Source organism: Canis lupus, chromosome 17, assembly GCF_011100685.1.
Source record: "Canis lupus familiaris isolate Mischka breed German Shepherd chromosome 17, alternate assembly UU_Cfam_GSD_1.0, whole genome shotgun sequence".
Classification (NCBI taxonomy): domain Eukaryota; kingdom Metazoa; phylum Chordata; class Mammalia; order Carnivora; family Canidae; genus Canis; species Canis lupus.
The window spans coordinates 33677481-33691351 of NC_049238.1; the positions used below are offsets into that span (position 1 = coordinate 33677481).

A 13871-nucleotide genomic window follows, 5' to 3' on the forward strand; every position below is an offset into this window, starting at 1 on the left:
TGAGTACAACTTGTCAATATTTCCACTGCCATTCTTGTGTACTGTTTTTTAAGTTATTATATTCCAAGAGGAAATACTATCCCTAATCATAAACCGACCATACACTCAACTTATTCCTCCCATTTTTATATTACAGGATTTTGAACAAGTGACTGTTAATTTTCTTCTTAAAAAAATTGTATCTAGCTTGAGTATTGTCTTCTAAATCTCTATATTCTAAACCACATCCGAACACTTACCATGAACATTATATATATTCCCTCTCTGGTTTTTGAGTATCTCTTTGATAAAGAAAATCTTACCAGAAATACAAAGTAATATGACCACAATGTTTAAATCTGCTGATTTGGAGCTAGCATGAAATTGCTATCCAAGCAGACTGTACAGATTGGGCCTCAATCTTCTCATATTTAAAGTGGTCAGATTCATTATAATTTAAAGATAGTCTCTAAGGTCTTCTCCTGATCAAACTTTCCTTTATTCTGAGTCACTCTCATGGGGCAAAGGCAGCAGGAATCTGCCTGCTAAGCGGGAAGAAATGGAGAACAGAGGGGTCATTGAAATAAGAGAGGGTACTACAAATGTAGCAAAAGGGAAGCTGTCCAGCCCAGGGTGATGACCAGCTGGGGAAAGGAACTGCTCCCTATCCGTTCACTCCTCACAGCCACAAATATCACTGCATGTGCACAAACCACACACACACACACACACACACACACACACCCCATAAGCACCCACACAAAGAGTTGGCTATGACCCCTCCTCCTTAGTTTCCATTCTCAAGTCTGGATTTGGAAATTGCTGAATGAATGAGAAAACAGAAATGGGCTTTGTATGGAGGCCTCTCAGGATCTCACAAGATGTCTTTTTAGGCCTGGACTGGTTTTCTGCTGTGCATGAGGAGGAAGGGCTGGGTGGCACCTGGGGATGGAGGGGGGCGGGTCAAGGTGGGGAGGACTGCAGAGGGTGGAGAGCTGGCAAGTACACCCAGGACCCCTGAGTCTGAAGGGTCTGCTGGACTTTGCACTAGACTGAGATGCGCTTTACCTAAACTCAGCCATTCGGAACCCAAAGAGATGTTGCTGCCTGGACTGGCCCGAGCTGACCACGGCTGTGTGAGCGGTAAGGGCTCTGTGTGCAAGGGTAGAAGGAGACAGCTCGGCCCCAGCCCGGCGCCGTAGCCACAAACATCCCGCAAATGACCGTTTCAATGAGAGCTTTTTAACACTTGGGTTCTCGAACCTTAAGAAATTCTCCACCCTACAATTTCTAAAAGTAGATCTCATTCGGGCATTTTATAGAAGGTCAGTAAGTTCTGCCACCTACATCAGAGACACACAGCTTTTCTTCTCTCCTCTTCCTTTTGAAATGATATCCAAACCCCAGTGGTTTCACTGCCTGGGAGAATGCTGTGCCACACGCAACATCTGTAAGCAGTTAATTCTCAAAATGGGAGACGGTCACCACAGATGCAGACCTTTTAAAAATAAACACTAGCAAAATATTACACTGGCAAAACTGAAAGCCCAGAATCCATGTGAGTGGGTGGGAGGTAGCTGGTGCCAGGACAGGATCCAGTCTGTGCAGATCAAAGCCGCATCCTAGCCTGCCTGGCTGCACAAAAGCAAAAGAATTGGAAGTAGAGAACTGCAGGGCAGAGAGGGGCCTTTTGAGGGGTATTGCAGCCCTCGAACAGTTTGGGAAATCAAAGCCGGGGGCAGGAAGTAAGTGCTGATCTGTGTTGAGACTGGAACCCAGGCCAAGAGTTTCGTGCTCCATCATAACCCTCATTTTTATTTGAATAGTTCAGCTTTTTCTCTTTGAAGGGGGAAAATAAAAGTCCTCTAACTTTGAGCGATTGCCTTTAACCCCTACTTGGGGCCCATTTGGGTTGTTGGGGGACTCTCATCCTGGCCTCCTAAGAATGGGTGCTTCCTACCCACCATATACACCCCTCGCAATGCCCTACAGCAAGACTGGCAAGTGATGAGAAGCCAGCACCCTGCAAAAGCCAAGATGGGGTGCAAGCACTCCACAGTGAGCAGCTGCTTCCTACTCACCTCACAGAATCAAACAGCTAAGTTTGTAGATCCGAATGAAGCGGCTAAGCTTGTAGATCCGGTGCCCCAAGACAAAAAAGGCCAGATGGTTGTGACCAGCAGCTAGTCAGGAGGAATTTGGGGCAGGATAACCTGGAGATCCAACTGCACCCACATCCTACCAAAGCCACTCCTCTCTTCCCCCAACAGAAAGATGGTGTCCCCGACAGAGAGTAAAAGGAGGCACAGAGCTGATCCCCAACACGGAGGCTGGCACAGACTAGGCGTTCAGGACATTGTAGTTATTTCAGATTGAATTTAAGTGTAGGAAATTTGAGAGACAAATGGCACATTGAAGCAAATGTATCTCTCCAGCCCAGATGAGCACCTGCACAGTGCTAACTTGCCCATTTCATCAGTGGTTAAAGCCTGATTACTAGTTTATCCATCTTTTGCAGGGAGGTTTCAAAAGACAAAAGTTGACTTCAAAAGAAAAAATATGGGGACTAGGTTTTTTAAAAGGATAAAAGGAAACAATTGTGGACAGTGGGGGCTTTGGGGGAAGAGTTCTGGACCTGGGGAGGGGAGAATGGGAAGCCCTCCAAGCTGGGACTGGGGAGGAGATCCCGGCCACGGTGGCCACCAGGGGGCACCGCTGCCCCGTCAAAGGCCCTGGGACCGGCAGAGACTTCAGGGGAGGCTTTTCAGAAACTGAAGGGGGCTTGGCTCCCTCTCTGACTACACTCCAACCCCCAGACTCTTCCTTAAGGCTTTGAGTTCTCTCCTCTTTGTCCCCTGAGAGTTGTCTGAGAAGACTCCGAGGGACCCCTTCTCTGTGAGCCTTTTACAGTGAGCAACAATGGCCAGGCCAGGAAGCCATGGGACTAATGGAGGCACTGGGTGCTAGTGAAGAGACCTCCCGGCTTAGTGCCCCAATTTTGTTCTCCGTGTTTGAGGCCAGGCTCCCACGGAGGTGGGAGCAGGAAGGCATCTCTGCCCACAGTTGCTCATGGGGTTAGCACATGCAGAAGACCTGGCTGGCAGCTGAGGTCCAACTTGCATGCTCTGGGGCTCTGTTTTCCCAGCAACTCCAGGAAGGAAGTGCTCGCCCTGGCTCTCCTTGTCAAACAGCAAGTTCAGAGAGGACTGAAGAGGTAAGCCAGAGTGTCAGGAGTCCACTTACAGGGAACCCCGGAGGGGAGGCTGAGGGACAACCTGTGGCCAGCAGTAGCTGGGCCTTGCACTACGGAGCACAGAATCAAGCCTGGGCATTGCATGTCCCTAGGGCCATTTGCAGCCACCCTTGTTCCCCTCTGTCTGAGGCCCAGCACCTGTTGTCTAGAATCAGCTCTTACTCGCCTCTGGGCAGACACCCTGACAAATTCTATACCCCCCTTGGCTTCTCCATTTTCAGTTCTGCTCCTCAAACACCAAAAGCTTCCATCACTACAACCTTCCTCATATTACCTCTTCCAAGATTATGGCTTAGTAGATATTAGTTACAGTTAAGGCCCAATGATGTCTCTCAAGATTTCAAGGAGACCTGTGTCTTCCAAGACTAAATCACATCTCAGGATGATTTCTCCACAAACCCAGACATTCTTTCAAAAGGCATTTATTGATCTGCTCTTGCTTTTCTAGGGGCATGAAAGAGGTGGGCCTAAGGAACCGAGTGTGTTGGGACTCTGGGCTACTTATTCAGCCTTGGAGGACTCTCCGGTGAGGACACTAAGCCATGCAAGGCAAGCCCAGGAGTGATTCTTGCAGGTGACAAAGAGGGCCTGGCCCTGCTGAGACAAAAGGAGACACCAGCAGAGTCTAGGTACCAGTAGGACCCCTGGCTGTCCATCCCCAACGGAACCCTGCCCAGCATGCTGCTGAGCCCTGGGGAGGCCCCAAGCCTCAAGGAAAGTGGGCAGGATATGGAATACTAGACAAGACTTTGGTCAGATTGTGGATTTGGGAATCTACTGCTGACGCCAGTGGGGGGTGGGGATGCATAGGAAATTCTGGAAGTTGCAGGCTGCCGGGGCTGCCCGGCTGACTGACACACCCAGTCCTCATTTGGATTTGAGCAAAGGAAACTGAGAGCAGAAGGAAGGCACCCAGGAGCCTGCAAGTCGTGTCTAAGCCTCTGGATCCCACATCTGAAGAACACGACTTACTATCAGCTTTGAGTGGTGGTAGCACCGTCGCCTCTGAGGTTTAACCAAGGCACGATTGTTACTGATTGAAACCATGAGACCAAATTCCAGGCCCCTCATCCCTCCAGTGGCAGACTGAGGCTCCACATCCATTTCCTGCCTTGGTCAGAATTGGCTGCAGAATGGGACATGCCTGCCGGTGGCTCCTGGGGAGAGACTGAGGAGGATAAAGGCAGAGACGCAGGGGGATGCCAAAGAGAATGAAGCGTGGACCTGAGGAGCTGATGTTCCTCCCGCCCCATCCAGGCACGTGGTGAGGGAGGGCTAGGAGCTCACTGGCATAAGCCCACCTTGTGGCCATGATGCTCTGGGGACACTCCAGCTGCAATTCCCCACAGGAAGAGGGTCTGTGCTTTCACAGCCATTGCCCTGACTCCTGAAGATGGCTGGCTCCAAAGCTCACAGAAAATCAAAGATACGCAAGGTATAATTAGAGGGATCCTAGCAAATGTCAAGTTTAACCAAGGCCATCATATTTTATAATCAGGGCTCAGAAAGGTTAAGCAACCTCACAGAGCTGGATCTAGACAGCAATTCTTGACTCCTGACTTCTTTTCTGACACTAGACTCTTTCAGAAGGTCTCTAAAAGAGGTCAAGAAATAAGTAGTTCTGATCAAAGTATTAAAAAATCAGCTTCAGAATTATGATTGGTGAGCAGTCAATGTGGCCATTTATAAATAAACATGCCACCTTACTATTTCATGTAGCATGGTCCTTGGGCCATGCCTCATGGAGAGCCATTATGGACACCTTTCTGTTTCTTTCTCAGCCCCTCTTCTGGGAAATAAAGCTATATCCCTGCCACAGTGGGATGCTATGAGGTTGCCATGGTAGGAGATACATGCAATAATGTCCCACCAATCCTGAAACCACTTCTTCAGCTTACAATGATGAAGAACAAGGAAGTAGAATAGGCCCCCAAACAGCCAATGTAGATACCATAAAGTCCAGGTTCCAAAGGTCAAGCCACATGCTCACTCAGACTCATTCACTTTTTACTCTTGCTTTTTTTAAATTGTTTGAACAAGCTTGCCTTCCAGGATTTTGTTTGTTTGGGTTTGGTTTTGTCATTATTATTACTTTTTAAAAATCTATGGGATATTAGAAACAGCCAATGAATTAGAAGAAAGGTGCTCAACTGCTAGCAGTAAGCATACTGAGAATCGCAGACATGATTATTATTTGTGAGACAGAGGGTAGCAAAAACTCACAAATAGGAGGCCCAGAAGCATAAGTCATTTTAGTGTAGGACTAACTCGCCACATAAATTTCAAAAGACTTGAAGGTATTACTGTCTGCCTGAATCATTAAAAAAAAGAAGTTCCTCCACCCATCTTTTGATTCTAAGAATAATGGCCCAGCCTCACCAGTTCAAAGGATTTTTACTCCTATAAGACCATACATCGTGTCAACGTCAAGAATGAGACCCCGTTTCTTGGGAACCAGGACCTTGTGTTAGCATTTCCTCTTCAGACGCACTCCCACACACCCAACAGATGCACTCAGCATTTCTACCCTTTTAGCAGATAAGAAAATGACTGTAAATGAGCGCAAGGCTTCTTCAGAGATAGTGCATAGAAAAGTGCATGCAGGATATTGAAGGAATGTCTAAAACACTTGAGAACAAACCATTTCCAAGCTCCCATAAGCAGTTTTGAAGCTTCTATTTATCTACAAATAACTGACATGCTCCAGATAATCTTTCTTCCCTGTTTATGAAAAGAGGCTCTAAGAGCCCCTCTAGGCCACTGTTGAATGATTGAATGAATGGATGGATGGGTGGTAAATAAATAAACCTGGTGACATAACTGAAGTTATTTAAAAATAACAAATCCTCTTTCTTTAAGTATAGCCCAATGCAGACTCCCACTGGTTCACGAATTCCTCTCAAAGAATCTGTATCAGTAAGACCTGACTGTATTCATATTTATATGTTTTGGATCTTTTTTGCTGCTTGTATTCTAGAATAACATCCAACATTCATAAGGAAAGTCAAGGGTCCATCCATTTAGGCTTCTAAGTATCCAGATGGCTGGCATCAGTAGATGTAAGCATTGTGTATCCATTCATTCAACAAATATTTATTAAGTGTCTGCTCCATGCCTGGCTTTCTGCTAGGCCCTGAAAACCTCAAACTGAGCAAGATTGATTATTCAGTCAACTTCACAAAACCACATCATCTTGAAGCAGAAGGAAGAAAGCAACCATGCATATAACATGTTCTATGCCTAGAACTCTTTTAGGCACCTTCATATGATACCACTTTTTGTTTCAGGACAACCCTCAAAAGTAGGTATAACCATAAACAGGTGAAGAAACTGAGACTCAGAGGGGTCATGTAATTTGTTCAAGCCACATAGCTACCAAGAGTCAGAGAAGAAGGGCTGCCCATTGCTCTGCACAGCCCAATAGAAGGGCCTATGATGGGAGCCAGAGAGCAGAGTGAACTAATTCTGTCTCCCTTTGCTGCATCCCTTCAGGAAAGTGACAAACTCTTCTTAGTTTTCTCATCTATCTAATGGGATCATGATACCTCTCTCAGAACTCAGCTATGGGAATCAAAGGAAATAATAGATGTGGAGTCTCCTGGCTTTGGATCTGACACACATAGGTACTTTATTTTATGTTTATTACATGGGTGGGTCCATCTCTGAACCCTCTTATACTCTCACTTCCCATCCTCTGTGCCAGCGTCACCTGAGAGCAAGCACCCCACTCACTTCCAGAAGCTGGTAGCTCATGACTTACTGAAGCACTCCGTTCTGGAGTCGGAAGGCTTCACTTACCCGCATCCCCATGTGCACAGACCACAGAAGGGTGGAGAAGACAGGAGAAGACACAGACTTCCCTCCAGGAGGTAACAGTTTAGCTCTGGAGACAAGGTCTACAGGAAGCATTAGAGAAGGCTCAAGGTGCTTCATCTTAAAGAACAGAAATGGAAGGTGGTAGAGGCAAGGCAGGCTCTCTCTTTCTTCCTAGCCTCAACTCTGTGCATCTCAAGGGGGAGCTGAGTTGACTGACCCCCAGGCCAAATTTCCTGGATCAGGGGGCCAGGCCTCCCCCTCGGTCCTGATGTTCATGGAACTGACGCTTTGTTTTCTCCACCTCCCTCCACTGCCTGCCAAGTTCTTCTTTTGAGCTATTTTCTCAGGTGACTCCTAAGCCAGCCAGGTATCTCCTGGTCTTGTGAGAAACCAGTCTTACTCCAATGTTTTGAATCTAAACCACCATGAAAAAATAACAATAATTTAAAAAATTATTTTATGACGGTGTTAAATCAGAGCCAGAGAGAGCAACCCCCACAGCCCACCACTCTATCTATCCTGGAAGTGTTAAGTGTTAAAAGTTCAAGCTCTTGAATCTGGCCTTTTGGATTATATTCTAGCTCTATTGCTTATAACCAGCAAACTTGGACAAGTTAGCTAACCTCTTTAAGGCTTGATTTTCTCATCTGTAAAATAGTTCCCCACCCCCACCTTCAAGGGGGTTGTAGTAAAGAACAGAGGTCAGTAAACTATGGCCTGTAAGCCAAATCTAGCTCACTGTCTATCATTATGAAGGCCTATGAACTAAGAATGGTTTTTACATTTTAAATAATTGGAAAAAATCAAAAGAAGAATATTTTGTGATACATGAAAATTACATGAAATTCAAATTTCAGGGTCTATGAATAAAGTTTTATTGGAACATAGCCACAAACAGTTGTTTACATCTTGCTTATGGTTGCTTTTCTGCTACAACAGCAAAGTTGAATAGTTGCAAGAGACACATGACAGCTCATAAGCCTAAAATATTTACTATCTGGCTCTTACAGAAAATGTCTGCCAATCCCTGGTGAAGAAAGAACAAAAATGCCTGCAATAGTAAATACCTTAAAAATGTCAAGCTATCATTTTTCTCTTATTACCATCTAGCTCCCATTTGCCTTTGGAGACACGTTTCCAAGTGATTTCAACATTTTTCTACATTACTTTTTAAATTGCTGCATAATGTACATTCTCCTGTAGAATATATATGGTGGTAACTAGTTCTAACTGGCATTGTCAACACAGAAGCCATTGTCCTGACCTCACAGAAAGACGTTGAGAGAGAAAGACGATTCCCAACCTTCCAAATGTCATCCTCTGGACTTATCCTTGTTGGAATACACAGTGAAAAGCCTTAAAACAGAAGCAAATAATAAGTTTCCAGATTTCCTTGTATCAGAGAACACTGAATGGGAAAAATGCCTTAGGAATTCTCTGATCCAACTGCGCCTGTTTTACAAGTGAGGAATCTGACCCCACACTAAGTTAAAGGACTTAGCCCAGAGCAATCTACTCTCTTTGGCCACCCTCACCCCATATTGGTGCCTTTCTGGATTATGCTGTTCTCTGCCCTTCTTCCTGGTATGTGTGCAACCTTCCCCTTTGACTTTATATCCTTGGCTTAGATGACACATCCTATCATATGATGTGATCTTGAAAAACAGTTTATGTGCACGTCCTAGTTTATTAGATGTAATCATCACAAAAGCAAATCAAATCCATTTTTAAATTTTATTTTTTAATTAAAAAAATTAATATTTTATTTATTTATTCCTGAGAGACACACAGAGAGAGGCAGAGACATAGGCAGAAGGAGAAGCAGACTCCCCACAGGGAGCCCAATGGGGGACTCGATCCTAGGACACCGGGATCACACCTTGACCCAAAGGCAGACGCTCAACCACTGAGCCACCCAGGCATCCCAAATTTTTTTTTTCTTTTTTAAATTGAGGCAGGTATAATTGCTAGATAACATTATATTAGTCTCAGGTGTACAATATAATGATTTGATGTTTATGTGTATTGTGAAATGAGCATCACAATAAGTCTAGTTAACATCCATCACCATCCATGGTTACACTTTTTTTTTCTTGTGAGAACTTTTATGATTTACAAACATAAATAGCAATTTTCAAACATGCAGTAAGTACAGTATTATTAACTATAGTCACCATGCTGTATGTTACACCTACAAGACTTATTTATTTTATAACAGGAAGTTTGTATCTTTTGACCCTCTTCACCCATTTTACCCACCTCCCAACCCCCCTCAAATCCATTTTTTAAAACAAAGGAGCATCTACCCTGCCCAGGCTTGACATCCATTTTCGAGCAAATACAGGCCGTTTAATGCCCCTAATCAAGATCTGTCATGTTTAACCAACCTCCTCATGGGGTCCGGGCATCAGCTTCACTCAGCCGACCCTCCAGGCTCAAGAACAGGTGAGGAAAATGAGAAGGCCTTTCTTGGGGGCGGTGGGATTTGGCCCTCACAGCCTGCCATTCACACAGCAGGACAGAAAAGGCATTCACTTTTCTCCTCCGTGTCATGATACCAGCCGAAATTACCTTTAAATGAGGAAGAAAGTCATTATTTAATCAATAGGATTGCGTCAATTGAGGAAAATTTGTCTCCAGTGTAAACAAGCGGAACGTCTTTGCGCTCTATGAAAACAAGGTTAAATTACTTGCAGATCCGGCGACGAGAGACACGTAGGAAGTGAACCTGAAGCCTGACATATTCAAGGTCTGGGAACCGAAAATAATAGGAATTGTTCTGATTTTTCCAGTGGAATCCAGCAAGAGTTGGGCCCGCCTCTTTGTAGAACCAAGGATCCCTATGCCTTGTCCTTTCTTTTGAGGAGGAGGAGGAGAACAGGAAAAATAATGACAAAGAACAAACAAAGGTTAAATGCAAGGTGGGCAGCTGATCCCTCCGGAGCTGGCCACTGCCACTGACCTGCAGGGGGGCTGGTGTTGGGGAGAGAGTGCCATTAAAATGAGGCGTGATCACATCCGTCCAGGGCTTCCTGCTCACAGCCATTCCTTTGCTCCATGAATTCCATTCAGTGGATCGTATCAAAAATAAATTATTATAATGGTGGCTAATGTGTATTGAGTGTCCGTGCCAAGCATGCTGAGCCCTAGATGTGCCTTGTGTTCTTCAATATTCACAATAGCCCTTAGAAGGCAGCTGCTATGAAACGGATCATGCTCATTTCACAGATAAGGAAGAGGGCAGTGGCCACTGGAGAATAGTGGGGGCAGTTCCACTCGGTTCTGACACCTGCTGTCCTAGCTGCCCAGTCCCAGGACTCTGTCCACAGTTGGGTACCCATCCCCATGCTGTCATTGGGATCCAGACAAACCAGATGTGCTCTCCAGAAGTCCCCACAGCCACAGAGAAAGGGAAACAGCATTTACTTTTGTTCAGGGAGTGGCTCAGCTCATTCTCAGTCTCTGGCTGAGGAATGCCTTGGCTGCTTCTCTCCCAGTCCTCCTTCCTCCCTGCCCCCCCCCCCCTGCCACACACACACACACACACATCCATTTTGTCTCCTTTGACCACCTAAGAAGGAGCCTCGTGGTCAGTGTGATGTCTGTCAAGGCTAAAGGCAAATGGTGAAGTCTAAGGTCCCTGCTCCCTGACAGAACTTAGTAAGAATTTGACCTTCAGGTTCCTCTCACCTACTGAGGAGACTATGCCAGTCTCTGAATGAATTCCCTTCAGAACACAGGGAACTGTAACCAAATAATGTTAGCTCTGGACTTTCTAGAAGCCAGATTCCATCACACTTGTGTGATAAATTCTGGCTAATGGTTATTACCCGTATCTCCCCCCGTCCTCCCACCCACCCTTCACTCAGCTCCAATTTTGAAGTGTCCAGATATGTGGTTCGTAGCTGACCTTCCTTCCGTGACTGGATCTCTTACATGTCCATCAGGAAAATACAGTCACACCATTGCCGAGGCCCTGGGTCACCCTGACAGGAATCTGACAGGCCCTAGGCCAAGGTCTCTTGGCCTCATCTGGTGAGACTGTGGCATGCTGGCCTGCTGGTCGTGTGACGTTGTAGCCTCACCATGAGAACAAGAGGCTGGCTTGCTGAGAAGAGTTTCACATTAAAAAAAAAAAAAAAGTGAAATGAGACATATTTGACCTGGAAAGAAATAGAAGAGCTCTCAGGTTGCCAAAGTGACGAATTAGACAGAGAGGCAGAGCAAATGGGAACTCCTGGGGAGTCAGTCAGAAGGAGCCCAGATGGAACAGTCTAGGCCGAGGTGGTGGGTGGAATGGAGACAGGATGATTTATCCAGGTTGGGTTGGGAGACCAGTCAGAGCACTCTGCAGAGCTAGACACAGTCCACCCTTTGTACCCTATTTATCTAACTCATCAATTTTATAGCCACATTACCTTCCGAGTGGGCAGGAAAGCAGATATTGGTGCCATCACAGGCCTGGCTGTGGTTTGCACAGCATAATGACAGATGCCAAAACAAGGGGGAGGGGAGAGGGCACTTGGGAGACCACAAAAGAGCCTTTATAATTATGCCTCTTCCTCTCTCAGGAGCCTGCCTCTCGCTCTCGCTCCCGCTCTCCCTCTCCCTCCCTGCCAGAGGTGCCAGGCTGGCTGCAGGGGTGCCGTCCTCCCGTCCTCCCGGATGCGGATGCGCTGGGCAGCTGCCTAGCACGCGTCTATTAATAACCGTGCATGGGCTTGAAGGCAGCTATTCCGGCCCGCCTCTCTTCTCCAGGCTAAATAGCGGCAATCCCTTTAACCTTTCTTCATGGGCCCGATTTTCCATCCCTTTAATCATCCCTGTCACTTTCTGCTGGATGGCCTCCACTCTCACCACATCCCTCCCCCAGGGTGGAGACTCTGAGCCAGCTGGAAGAATGGGCCTCTGGCCTCCTCCAGAGCTGCGCCTTTCCCCTTCCCTCCGCACAGCCCCCCCCCCTTCCAGGCTGAGTGACTGCCTTTCGGAACACAGGGAGCCCTTCCCTCCCCACGTGGATGTTCCCCTTGAGCAGACCATCACTGACATCCAAGAGTCTCCCCTGAGGGGCTCCCCTACAGTTCTCTGCCCTGGCCCCACCTCATCAAGACACCAGCCCACCCTGCAGACCCTGAGAACAGCCCCCCAGCCCCCCAGCTTCCCTGCCAAAACAGTTAAAAGCTTGCTTTAGAAATAATTTCTTAGGGGTGCCTGTGTGGCTCAGTGGTTGAGCATCTGCCTTTGGCTGGGGTAGTGATGCGGTTCTGAGTCCCCATTTGGGCTCCTCACAGAGAGCCTGCTTCTCCCTCTGCCTATGTCTCTGTCTCTGTCTCTGTCTCTGTGTCTCTCATGAATAAATAAAATCTTTTTTTTAAAGAATTTTTTAAATCAAATGTCATTTTTATCATGTCCCTCCCCTACTTCAGAGCCCTCACTAGGTAGGTCCCTGTTGCTTTTTGATAACAGCACATGCAAACATTTGCCAGATTCTGGGTCCAGAGTTCTCTCCTCACCTCCTTTCGGCCCAGGTACAGATCCTCATTCAAAAACTTTCCCTAAGAGTGCCTGGGTGTCTCAGTGGTTGAGCGTCTACCTTTGGCTCAGGTGGTAATCCCAGGGTCCTGGGATTGAGTCTCACATCGGGCTCCCTGCATGAAGCTTGCTTCTCCCTCTGCCTATGTCTCTGTCTCTCTCTGTGTCTGTCATGAATAAATAAATAAAATCTTAAAAAAAATAAAAATAAAAAAGCTTTCCCTAGTTAGTCTTCTCACTCTGGCTACTCCTTTACCAGCCACCCATCCCCACAAAGTCTTTTTAGATACTGTTTTCGGTATGTGTGTGTGTGTATGTGTGTGTGTGTGTGTGTATATATATATATATATATATATATATATATATACAAGTGCCACTCTGCAGCTCCCAGATGGGTAGGCATTCCTTCAGACCTGTGCCTGCATCCCCTCTAACCACCACAATACCCAGCTGTATGTCACACCTTACAAATTTCTTCAATTCATCTTCAAGATGGCTGTGGATTTTACTTCTTTCCCTTATGTTTTAATAACACAGCTTACATCACCTCAAAACTATACATTAACTGACACAAATAAAAAGGCTAATGCATCCTTTGGCAATCATTATTATTTATTTCCTCTCTACCTCTATTGAGGAAAAAACAACTTTCTTTGCCAACTCTCTTTTGCCAAATACTTTGAAAACAGCCCTAATGATAGTGAACATTTTGTATAACTTTTTACAGCTTCACACGCATTTTCACATTCATTATTTTATTCACTGTCGTAAATTATCATAATTAGTGAGCTAAGTGGTCGGTTGGCACCAGTAATACAGTCTCCCATTTCTCAGATGTGAAATTAAAACTTTGAAAGGTAGATTATAAAAACGAGTGTAGATTCCAATTTGTTTGATCCAAGGCTTAGAACAACGTGCTCTTTCCTCCACATTGGGGGTTAGCAAACTTTTCCCATAAAGGAGCAGACAGTAAATATGTCAGGCTTTGTTCACCATATGATCTCTGTCACAACCACTCAACTCTGCCACTGTAACACAAAAGCAGTCATAGTCAATATATACATGAATGGATGAATATTTCAGTAAACTCTATTTACAGAAAGGGTCAGTGGTCATATTTAGCCCACAAGCTGTGGTTGACTAATTAATGTCTCTTTTACACAACACAGTAAGCACTCTTGAATCTTTATGACTCTATCAAAGTTGGCCTCCAGTTGGGATGCCATAACTTTGACCTATATCAGTATTAGATCATTCTACTAATTTTCTCTCTCCTTACTTCTTATGCATC

General features: G+C 45.7%; 1 long non-coding RNA gene across 1 annotated transcript; it reads right to left on the reverse strand.

Moving 5' to 3' along the window:
* Positions 1-8906: 8906 nt before the first annotated feature.
* On the reverse strand, positions 8907-11510 carry LOC111090589. Its single transcript, XR_005371869.1, has 3 exons — positions 10959-11510; positions 9739-9904; positions 8907-9619 (listed from the first exon to the last, which is right to left on the reverse strand). It is a non-coding gene; the product is annotated as an uncharacterized LOC111090589 (long non-coding RNA).
* Positions 11511-13871: the final 2361 nt, after the last annotated feature.